The sequence below is a fragment of the Hylobates moloch genome, unplaced genomic scaffold (assembly GCF_009828535.3).
Source record: "Hylobates moloch isolate HMO894 unplaced genomic scaffold, HMol_V3 SCAFFOLD_11, whole genome shotgun sequence".
NCBI classification, from domain to species: Eukaryota; Metazoa; Chordata; class Mammalia; order Primates; family Hylobatidae; genus Hylobates; species Hylobates moloch.
Genome location: NW_026652286.1, coordinates 95,264,222 through 95,275,650, shown reverse-complemented (window position 1 = coordinate 95,275,650; position 11,429 = coordinate 95,264,222). Strand labels below are relative to the sequence as shown.

At 35.5% G+C, this 11,429-nt stretch overlaps 1 non-coding gene across 1 annotated transcript; it reads right to left on the bottom strand.

Annotated features, from left to right (window-relative positions):
• Positions 1-11,053: 11,053 nt before the first annotated feature.
• Positions 11,054-11,179, bottom strand: LOC116477568 (U4atac minor spliceosomal RNA). Its single transcript, XR_004250534.1, has one exon. It is a non-coding gene; the product is annotated as a U4atac minor spliceosomal RNA (small nuclear RNA).
• Positions 11,180-11,429: the final 250 nt, after the last annotated feature.

Here is an 11,429-nt window from a genome sequence, read left to right as displayed (position 1 = left end):
CAGGATGAGGTACACTGGCATCAGTGTTCGTGGTTACTGGCCAGCCAATTCATAGGCCTCCAGGTGACTTGCTCAGATACTAATAGTAGCAGGAGTGATCCAGGCAGATGGGCAGGTTCTTGGGTTCCTAGGCAGCCAGTGTGGCATGGGCTATGACAGTAGCAGTGGTGGGACAATTTTCTGGGTCCCCAGCAGTGTGTGTTGATGGCAGTCTCCAGGCGTGCAGGTGGCACTAACTGGGAAGTGCCAGCTGAGGTGGTAGCAGGTAGGAGTTTAGGCTTAACTTCAGGCCACTGGGGAAGTGTTCAGGAACCTAACGTGGTGAATTGAGTTGGGCAAACCTAAGGATCATGGGCTATGTGCTCTATCTCAGGGAAGAGAAACAAACCAGCTGGGTGGGCTTGTGCTCAGGTTCCCCAGTGATGACAGCAGGCACCAGCCATGGTGAGAGGGAGCAGGGCAATATTCAGGCCCAGGCAGAGTTCCTGTGTGAAGTGTGGTAGCAGTTGTGCTGAGGCCCTACAGCTGGAGAGGTAGGGGCTGGCATTGGTGGCCATAGCCTGGGCCAGTGGTTGGGCAATGCATGTCCCTCTCATGCCCCAATTGCAGTGGCCCTTGCCCCTTACCCCTGGTGGCTGTAGCCCATGCCTAGCTTGTGCCACAGCCCTGGATGTAGGTAGCCCCTGCCCAACTGACAACTAAGTCCCAGTGGCAACTTGTACGCTGCTCACATCTCAGTCTCAGTCCTGGTGGTACACACTTCCCAATACTGACAGCTGCAGCCCACGCCTTGCTTACTTCTTGGTCCTGGCTGTAGGAGTGCTCCCAGCTTGCACCTCCGTCCCAGCAGCAGCAGTCCATGTTTCCCTAATGCTCCAGCAAGTAGGGCTGGGCAGCAGGACAGCATGCAGTCTGCCAAAGGCTAGGTTTGTAGCTCCTTAGGTTTCAGAAAGGGTGTGGAATCCCACACAAACTCCGTTTCTGGAGTAGTTCTCTCCCACAATCTCCCAGCAGCTCCCTATGTTGGTTTCAGAAGTTGGGAATGTTAAGGTGCTCCTCCATGGCGAAGAATGCATGAATCCATGGTGAAGTGGGCTGCTAGAAGCCTCTCAACTATCCTATGTGTTGGAAAGTTACTCTGGCTCCTGCCAATCCTGGTCAAGCAGGCTGCCTCTCTTCTTTCTCCTTCCTTGCTTTTGGTGTTTTCAGTCATTTTTTCTGTTGAATTCCAGAGTTCTCTCTTGGATAATGTATTTGAAGGATGATTGTTTATACACTATTTTGGTTCTTCTAAGTGGAGGATGCAAGCACGAAATCCTAATAGTTAGCTATCTTGAAGCCCCTTCTATGCCTTTTGTTTTCCATTCATCCATATATTCTTTAGTACTTTTTCCCTCTTATACTGACTTCTTTTTTGATTAATTTTTTGTGGTTCCATTTTACATTCTATCTTTATTATTGGCTTATTAGCTATACTTCTTTTTCCAAAGGTTTCCTAAGATTTGTTTTAACTTAATCTTCAATGTATTGAGTGGAATTTTAAATAATATTAAAGTACTTCATGTAGAATGTAAGACTCTTAAAGCAATATACTTCCATTTTTCTTCTGTCCTTTGTGCTGTTGATGTAATGCATTTTACTTCTGCAAATGCTATAAACCCCATCACATGTTGTCATTATTTTTACTTTAAAGAATCAATTATTTTATAAAGAAATTTTTGAAATGATATTTTAGAGTGTGTTTTATATTGACAGATATATTTAATTGTTTTTAGTGTCCTCCATTCCTTCATGTAGAGTCAAATTTCAACCTGGTATTGTTTTTCTTTTGTGCAAAGAAATTCCCTTCTTGTAGTGCAGGTCTGCTGCTGATGAATTAACTCATCAATGAATGCATTAACTTCAGACAATCTTTGTTTTTCTGAAGAAGTTTTCATTTTGCTGTCATTTATGAAAGATATTTTTGTTGGGTGTGGAATTTTAGGTTGACAGTTCTTTTCCTTCAGTACATTAAAGATGCCTCTCCATTATCTTCTCATCTGCTTCATTTCTGATAAGGTCTGTTGTCAATTATTTTATCTTTGTTCCTGTATTTGTAATACATCTTTTTACTCTGGCTGACTTTAAGATTTTTCTCTTTTGCACTGGTTTTCAACAATTGGATTATAACATGTCTTGGTGTGGTTTTCTTTGTTTCTTCTACTTTAAAAAGTTTTAAGATTTTAAATTTTGTGATTTTATAGCTTCTATCAAATTTGAAAAAACTTTATGTCATTAGTTTTAAAAATAATTTGCATGTTCATTATCTCCCTCCCTTCTCCCTCTCCTTTTTTTAAACTCCAATTACACATATTTTAGACTGCCTGATATTTTCTCACAGTGTACTAATACAATGTTCATATTTTTCCAGTCTTTTTCCTTTCTGTGTTTCATAGCAATTTCTACTGATATGTTTTTAAGTTCACTAATCTTTTCTTCTGCAGTGTGTAATCTCTGAAATTCATTCAGTAAATTTTTAATCCCATATATATGTTTTTAACTTTAGTTCAACTTGAGTCCTCTTTATATCTATTTCTCTAGTCATCATGACCATGTTTTCCTCCACTTTCTTGACTATATGAAGTATATTTATAATAGAGTATAAATATGTATATGTATATAAATATGTATATATGTATATGTCTTATGTAAATACATGTATATTTATAAATATGTTTATTTATACCATACTATAAATATACATATAAATATATAAATTTGTATAAACATATTAATACAATATATTAATATTAATAATTAACCATTATAATACATTAATAATCTAATAATGATAAATTAATTAAATTAATTATTATTACTAATAATATTATAATATAATTTGTATAATATGTTATATATAAATATTTATAGAATATAATTATATATAATGAAAATATAATGATATATAATTATATTTATATATAAATATAAATATAATTTATATATATAATATATAATTATATATCTTATATTTTACATATAATTATTTTCTATAAATAATATATATATAATCATACATAAATATAATTATATACAAAAATTATTATTAATAATAATAATTAATTTTACTAATTAATAAGGTATTTTAATGTTAATTATATTTATATTTATATATAAATAATTATATAATATATAATTATGTATAATATATTTATATATAATGTTATACTTATAAATTAATACTTGTAACATATATAACATATTTGTATGTATATTAGCTGTTTTAATGTCATTGTTTGCTAATTCTGCCATCGGTATCATATGGGCCTGTTTTTATTGATTGATTTTTCTCCAGTGTATAGATATATTTCCTGCTGCTTTGTCTGCCTAGTCATTTAAGGATTATTTTTAGGTGTGGTAAAATATATATGACATAAAATGTACATTTTAATAATTTTTAAGTATACAGTTGAGTAGGGTTAAGTATATTTATATTGTGCAATAATCGCTAGAACTCTTTTCACCTTTCAAAACTGAAACTCCATAGTTATTAAAAAAAATTTCCCATTTCCCTTATACTCCACCTGCTGGCATTCACCATTCTACTTTCTGTTTTTATAAATTTGACTATTCTACATACCTCATATAACTGGAATTTGTCTTTTCGTGACTGATTTATTTCATTAGCTTAAAGTTCACGTAGCATGTGTTAAAATTTTCTTCCTTTTAAAGTCTGAATAGTATTCCATTTTATATATATATATTCCACATTTTGTTTATCTATTCATCCATCAGTGAACACTTGTGTTGCTTCCACATGTTAGCTACTGTGAATAATGCTGCAACAAACATGGGCATATAACACATATCTAGTCATTTTTTATTGCATGCAAGACATTACTAATTTTACCCTGTTGCATGCTGGATTTTGTTGTATTCCTTTAATAATGGGACCTTTGCTCTAAGATGTGCACAAATGACTTGGCCTATGTTTGATATTTTAGGCCTAATTTTAAGTTTTGCTAGGCAGGTTCTCAATAATCTTTTACTTGGAGCTAATTTGACTCTGGTACTGAAATAACATCCTTTTGAGGATTCTAAATGTCTCATGCATAGGAAGTCTTTTCACTTTCTCTAGTTGGAAAAATAAACTACTCTGAGTACTATGTTTGTCTTAAGAATGATTATGCCTGCTGATTTCTGTTCATTCTATAATTGGCCTTGGGCAATTTTCTCTCTCACAATTCCAAACAAGTACTTAACCAAAACCTTTAGTATACCTCTGTGCAGATCTTTGAAACCTTCTCTCTACGATGCTTCTTCCTCTCTATTATTTTGCCTCATGGATTCTAGCAGCCTCAGTGTTTCTGAATTCTGAACTTTGTCTCCTCAGTTTAGCAAACTGCAGCTTGGAAACTCACGCTGGGAAGTAAGCTGGGCAATTGTAGGGCTCACTTTATTTATTTACCTTCTCTTAGTGATCACTAACCATTTTTATAATTGTTTAAGATTGGAGGGTGTATTTTGTTCCTGGAAGTCTATCATGGCTGTTATCTATTCTTTTTAGGTTTAATTTCTTCCATTCAGTATTAAGTCTGTGATATTTATTTTTATTGTTGTATATACAAGTAGTTTAAAATTTGCTGTGCAGTGTTCCATTGTATAAATATCCCACAATTTAAAAGAGCCTCGATATTTATTTTTTATTTTTAATCAATACATATTTATTTGGTATATGTGATATTTTGATATATGTATACAATGTGTAATGTGATCAAATCACAGTGTTTAGGATATTCATCAACTCAAACATTTTTTCATTTCTTTGTGTTGGAAATATTTCAAATCTTTTCTAGCTATTTTGAAATATACAATAAATTTTTGTTAACTATAGTCACCCTATTGTGTTATTGAATACTAGAACTTATACATTCTATCTAATTGTATTTCTTTTATAGGGATGGGGTATCACTGTGTTACCCAGACAGGAGTGTAGTGCTTATTCAAATGTACCATCATAGCACACTATAGTCTCAAACTCCTGGGCTCAAGCTTTCAGCTTCCTGAGTAGCTGGACTCTAGCTAGGCATGCACCACTGTACCTGGCTTTCTACCTATTTTTGAATCCATTAACCAATCTATTTCCATTGACCAACTTACCCTTCCCTTTGGTAAGCATCATTTTACTCTCTATCTCCATGACACCAACTTTTTTATCTCTCAAATATGAATGAGAGCCTGTAAAATTTGTCTTTCTATGTCTGGCTTATTTCACCTAACATAATGACCCCTAGTTCCATATATGTTGCTGTAAATGACAGAGTTCAATTATTTTTTATGGCTGAATAGTATTCCATTGATATATATACCAACTTCTTTCTTTTTCTTTCCTTTCTTTCTCTCTCTTTCTTTCTTTCTTTCTTTCTTTCTTTCTTTCTTTCTTTCCTTCCTCCCTCCCTCCTTTCTTTCTTTCTTTCTTTCTTTCTTTCTTTCTTTCTTTCTTTCTTTCTTTCTTTCTTTCTTCTCTTTCTTTCATCTTCTTTTTCCTTCCTTCCTTCCTTGCTTCTTTCCTCTTTCTCTTTCCCTCCCTCTCTCCCTCCCCTGATCTCTCTCTCTTTTTTCTTTCTCTCTCTTTTCTTTTTTCATTTCTTTTCCTTTTGACAGGGTCTTGCTGTGTCACCCAGGCTAAAGTGGCACAAACACAGCTTACTGTAGCCTTGACCTCCTAGGCTCAAGTAATCCTTCCCACCTCAGCCTCCCAAGTAGCTGGGACTACAGGTACATGCCACCATGGCCAGCTAATTATTTTTTAATTTTTTTGTGTGTGGAGATGGGGGTCTCACTATTTTGCCCAGGCTGGTCTTGAATTCCTGGGTTCAAGCTATCCTCCTGCCTCAGCCTCCCAAAGTGCTGGGTTTACAAGCATGAGCCACTATACCTGGCTCCAGCTTTTTTTTTTATCCATTCATCCATTGATGGACAGTTAGGTTAATTCCATATTTTGTCTGTATTGAAAATAGTGCCAGAATTAACATGGGCATGTAGATATTTCTTTGATATATTCATTTCCATTCTTTTGGATATATAATCAGCAATGGGATTGCTGGATAATATGGTAGATTTAGTTTTAGTTTCTTAAGTAATTTCCATACTGTTTTCTGTAGTGACTGTACTAATTTACATTCCCACCAACAGTGAATGAGCTCCTCTTTCTTCACATCCTTGCCAGCATCTGTTATTGCCTGCCTTTTTGGTACAAGCCATTTTAGCTGGAGTGAGAAAATACAGTGAGGTTTTCATTTTCATTTCCCAGATTATTAGGATGTTGAGCATTTTTTTTTCACATGCCTCTTGGCCATTTGTATGTCTTCTTTTGAGAAATGTCCATTCAGATCTTTTGCCCATTTTTAAATCAAATTATTTATTTATCTTATTATTAAGTTGTTTAAATTCCTTGTGTATGCTGGTTTTTAATCTCTTGTTGGACAGGTAGTTTGAAATATTTTCTTTAATTCTACAAGATGTCTCTTTACTTTGTTGATTGTCTCCTTTGCTCTTCCGAAGCTTTTTAGTTTGATGTAATCTCATTTGTCTATTTTTGTTTTTGTTGCCTGTGCTTTTGAGATCTTACCCAAAAAACTTTTACCCAGACCAATGTTAAGTGTTTTTCCAACGTTTTCTTCTGTTAGCTTCATAGTTTCAAGTCTTACTTTTAAGTCTTTAATCCATTTTGATTTGATTTTTGTATATGAGGAGAAATGGGTCTAATTTTATTTTTCTGCATTATGAATATGCCGTGTTTTGTAGTTTTTCTTATAGAGATCTTTCACTTCCTTGTTAAATTTATTCCTACATATTTTACCTTTTGTGGCTCTTATAAGTGGTATTAATTTTCTGATTTCTTTTTCTGCTTGTTCATTAGTGGTGTATAGAAATGCTACTGATTTTTGTATGTTAATTTTTTATTCTGCAAGTTACTGAATTTATTTATCAGTTTTAAGAGTTTTTTGGTGGAGTGTTTACGGTTTTCTAGCAATAAGATCATATCTTCTTTAAACAGGGACAATTTGACTTCCTATTTTCCAATGTGGATGTTCTTTATTTCTTTCTCTTGCCTAATTTCACTGGCTAGGACTTCTAGTACTACGTCAAATAAAAGTGGTAAGACTAGGCATCCTTGCTTTTTCCAGTTCTTAGAGAAAAATTTTCAGCTTTTCCTCATTCAGTATAATGTTAGCTGTGGGTTTTCCCATATGGCCTTTATTCTGTTGAGGTATGTACTGTCTATACCTAATTTGTTGAGAATTCTTATTATGAAGTGATGTTAAATTGTATCCAGTGCTTTTTCTAAATCTATTGAGATGATTGTATGGCTTTTGTCCATACAATGCAATGTATCACCTTTATTTTTTGCATATGTAGAACCATCCTTGCATCCCTGGGATAAATTCAACTTGATCATGTTGAGTAATCTTTTAAATGTGCCCTCAATTTATATTTTTATTTTTCCTATTACTGATGGATATTTAGATAATCTCTACTTTTTAGCTACTAAAAAGAAATCTGTTATGAACATATTTTTACATGTCTTTGGTAGGCATAAACCCAGGATTTGTTTTTGAAAAACAATTTCCTAAATCCTCTGGAAGATTGCATTTGTAGCAATAGCTGCTTAATCTATATGCATTTTTTTTTTTACCAATCATGAATTTTCTCTAGAAAGACCTTCACTTTGTAAGTTGTTAGTAGGAGTGAAGGGGGTCCATTCATCCAATATATTCTTGTACAATGTACCAGGAAGACTGTGTACTCCTATACATGCCAACCTTAAAATGCAAAGATAATGCAAGTAAAGATAAGGTCTCTTTACTATGTAAATCTCCACAGACACACACGTATCACTACAAGGTAGTGCACATATGCCGTGTATCCTTGTGGAGACACTACTATATAGAATAGCATGACTTTGGTATAATTAAGATTTTCTATTGAATCGCTACTCTGTACCTTTGTAGCTACTTGTCTTTAAGCAAGTTATGTAATTACTTGTCTTAGTTTTCTTATTAGAGAATAATATTAGTACAAATCTTACAGGTGTGAAGATTGAATGAGACAGCAGATGTTAAACACCCAGAGTAGTGAGTTTTCCTGAGGAATTTGCTAACTACTTTAAGGAAGGTCAGGACATAAAGACTGGATGAGAAAGAAAGCATTCTCCCTAAGGAGTGTGTGCATGAACAAAAGCATGAAAATGGCCATTTATTTGGCGTCTTCCTGAAATGATGTATTGAGAAGTTTGACTAGAGCAGTGAATTTGTAAAAAAAAATAGTAGCTATTGAACGATTTGGGTGGAGAGGCAGGTTGGGACCAAATTTAAATCTGCCAGGATGAATGATTCAATGTTATCCTGCAAGGGAGTAATTTTTTTGTGTAGGCAAAAAATGAAGGCACAAATGCTTGGGGAAAAGGCGGCTTGGCTATGCTGAAAAATTTGAAGGGGGAGGAAAGAGGAGGCACAGAAAATCTGTGGTTTTCATGGGTGAGTAGACTCTGTGGGATACTGTCGCACTTTCCAAAAGAAGATTCTATCGAACCAGTCAGGCAGACCTGTTCACTGTTCTCTTGTTTGTCCCCTGCTTTTGGTGTTTTCCTTCCCTTTTCTCTCTGCCAACTCATGTTCCAATCTTCCTTCAGAACCTGGCTCAAGGCTCATCTCCACCAGGAGGCCTACTTGGTGTCTGGTCTATAACTGATTTTTAATCTGGGTCAATGATCTGTTAAAGAAAAATAGTCCCCCATTCTGACCTAGAGAACTGACTGCTAAGAGATATGCCAAGTTTTGTAGACAGTGTTGAAAAACCACACCAATAGGGGTCAGATCAGCCACTCTCCAAAAGAAATCAGAGAGCGAATCTGCTGGAAATAAAATCAACCCTTCCTCATTATGTTTTCCTCTTTGTGTACTTTTCCTGGGTTGATGCCCAGGTCTGAGAAGAGGAGAATGGATACAGCTCGGAGTGGGTTAGCTGTGAGTTCTTAGCGTCTGTGTTCTTGGATCCCACAGCCTTTGGATCAGGAGGAGGTCAGGTCAGATTGGTTATAAGATTTTTAATTAATGCACAGATTATGCCCAGTGTAGAGGTCTATATACAATAGAAAAATTTGCGTCACATTAATTTATAAAAATTATGAGACTGCTCTTAGCCTTGTGCTTATTTTCTGATTGCAGAGTAAAATAATTAGCTCTTTAACAGTTTTTAAGTTCGCAGTTGGTTCAAAGAACTTATTCAGTTCATTTCATGGTCATTTTAGTCAGTTTTCTTTCTATCAGTTGTATTGTATCATTTACATAAAACAAAATTAATTCTTTATAAGGATATGGTTCAATGAGCTTTGATGAGTGTGTACAGTCACATAACCGCTGTAAGTGTCATTTTCATTATTCCTAAAACTTCCTTAATTCTCCTTTGCAGTAAATATCCTACTTTCATTCCTATCCTCAGTCAATGATCTGCTTTTTGTCACTATAGTTTTTTTTTCCAGAATGCTATGTAAATCAAATCTGGCTTCTTTCATTTAGCCTGATGCTTTTGAGATTTGCCCCTGTTGTTTCATTTATCAGTAATTTGTTTCTTTTTATTACTGAGTAGTATTCCACTGTAGGGATGTACAATAATTTGTTTATTAATTCACTAGTGGATTCACATATGAGTTATTTCCAATTTTTGCTAAGAATAAAGTTTCTATAAACATTTGTATGCAGGTCTTTTTTTTGAGACAGAGTCTCACTCTGTTGGCCAGGCTGGAGTGCAGTGGCATGATCTCGGCTCACTGCTACCTCCGTCTCCCAGGCTCAAGCAATTCTCCTGCCTCAGCCTCCCGAGTGGCTGGGATTACAGGCGTGTGCCACCACATCCAGCTAATTTTTGTATTTTTTGTAGAGACGGGGTTTTGCCATGTTGGCCAGGCTGGTCTCGAACTCCTGACCTCAGGTAATCCACCCGCCTCAGCCTACCAAAGTGCTTACAGGTGTGAGCCACCGTGCACAGCCGCATGCAGGTCTTTACATGGATATATATTTTCATTTCTCTATAGTCCCAGGAATGGGACTGCTGGGTCATGTGGTAAGTGTGTTTAACTTCATCAGAAACTGCCACACTGTTACCCAAAGCAGCTGTGCCATTTCACATTCTCACCAGCAAAGCATAAAAATTCCAATTTCTCTGTATCCTTGCCACTACTTGGTATTGTCAGTGTTTTAAATTTTAGCTGTGTAGACCGGGTGCGGTGGCTCATGCATGCAATTCCAGAACTTTGGGAGGCCGAGGCGGGTGGATCACCTGAGGTCAGGAGTTTGAGAACAGCCTGGCCAACATGGTGAAACCTCTTCTCTACTAAACATACAAAAATTAGCCAGGCATGGTGGCGCATGCCTGTAATCTCAGCTACTTGCGAAGGTGAGGCAGGAGAATGGCTTGAACACGGAGGTTGCAGTGAGCTGAGATTGCCACTGCCCTCCAGCCTGGGCAACAGAGCACGACTCCATCTCAAATAAATAAATAAATAAATAAATAAATAAATAAATAAATAGCTGTGTATAATGGCATTTCATTATGACTTTAACTTACATTACTCTAATGAGTAATCATGTTAAGCCTCTTTTTCGGTGCTTATTTGACACATGTATTTTCTTTGGTGAGATGTATATTCAAATATTTTGCACTTTTTACTAATGGATTTTCTTACTGAATTTTGAGAGTTCTTTATATATTCTAAATATGTTCTTTATCAGATATAAGTTTTGCTAATATTTTCTCCCAGTATGTAGCTTGTCTACTAATTTTCTTATGGGGTCTTTTGAAAAGCAGAAGTTTCAAATTTTGATAAATTTCAAGTTATCAGTTTTTTCTTTTATAGTTCTTAAGTTTTTGTCCTATACAAAAAAATCTTTGCTCAACTCAAGATCATGAAGATTTTATCTTGTTTTACTTTAGGCATTTTATAGATTTAGATAAATTATTTTTAAATTTTATTTATTGTTTTTTTTATTGTCGTGGAAAATTGGGTTTTCATTTTTCCAAAAATTGCACCAAAGTAAAGCAAAGCTCTAGCTGATGTAGGTGTGTTGTGTAGGTGTTAGCAGTAGTGCCCTCACCATGCACTCATTGGACAGTAGCGCAACCCCAAGGAAAGAATGGTTAGCTCTATAAATCTTTTTTTTTTTTGAGACAGAGTCTCGCCCAGGCTGGAGTGCAGTGGCACGATCTCAGCTCACTGCAACCTCCGCCTCCCAGGTTCACGCCCTTCTCCTGCCTCAGCCTCCCGAGTAGCTGGGACTACAGGCGTTGGCCACCGCACCCGGCTAATTTTTTGTATTTTTTTTTTTTTTTTTTTTTTTTTTTTTTAGTAGAGACAGGGTTTCACTGTGTTAGCCAGGATGGTCTTCATC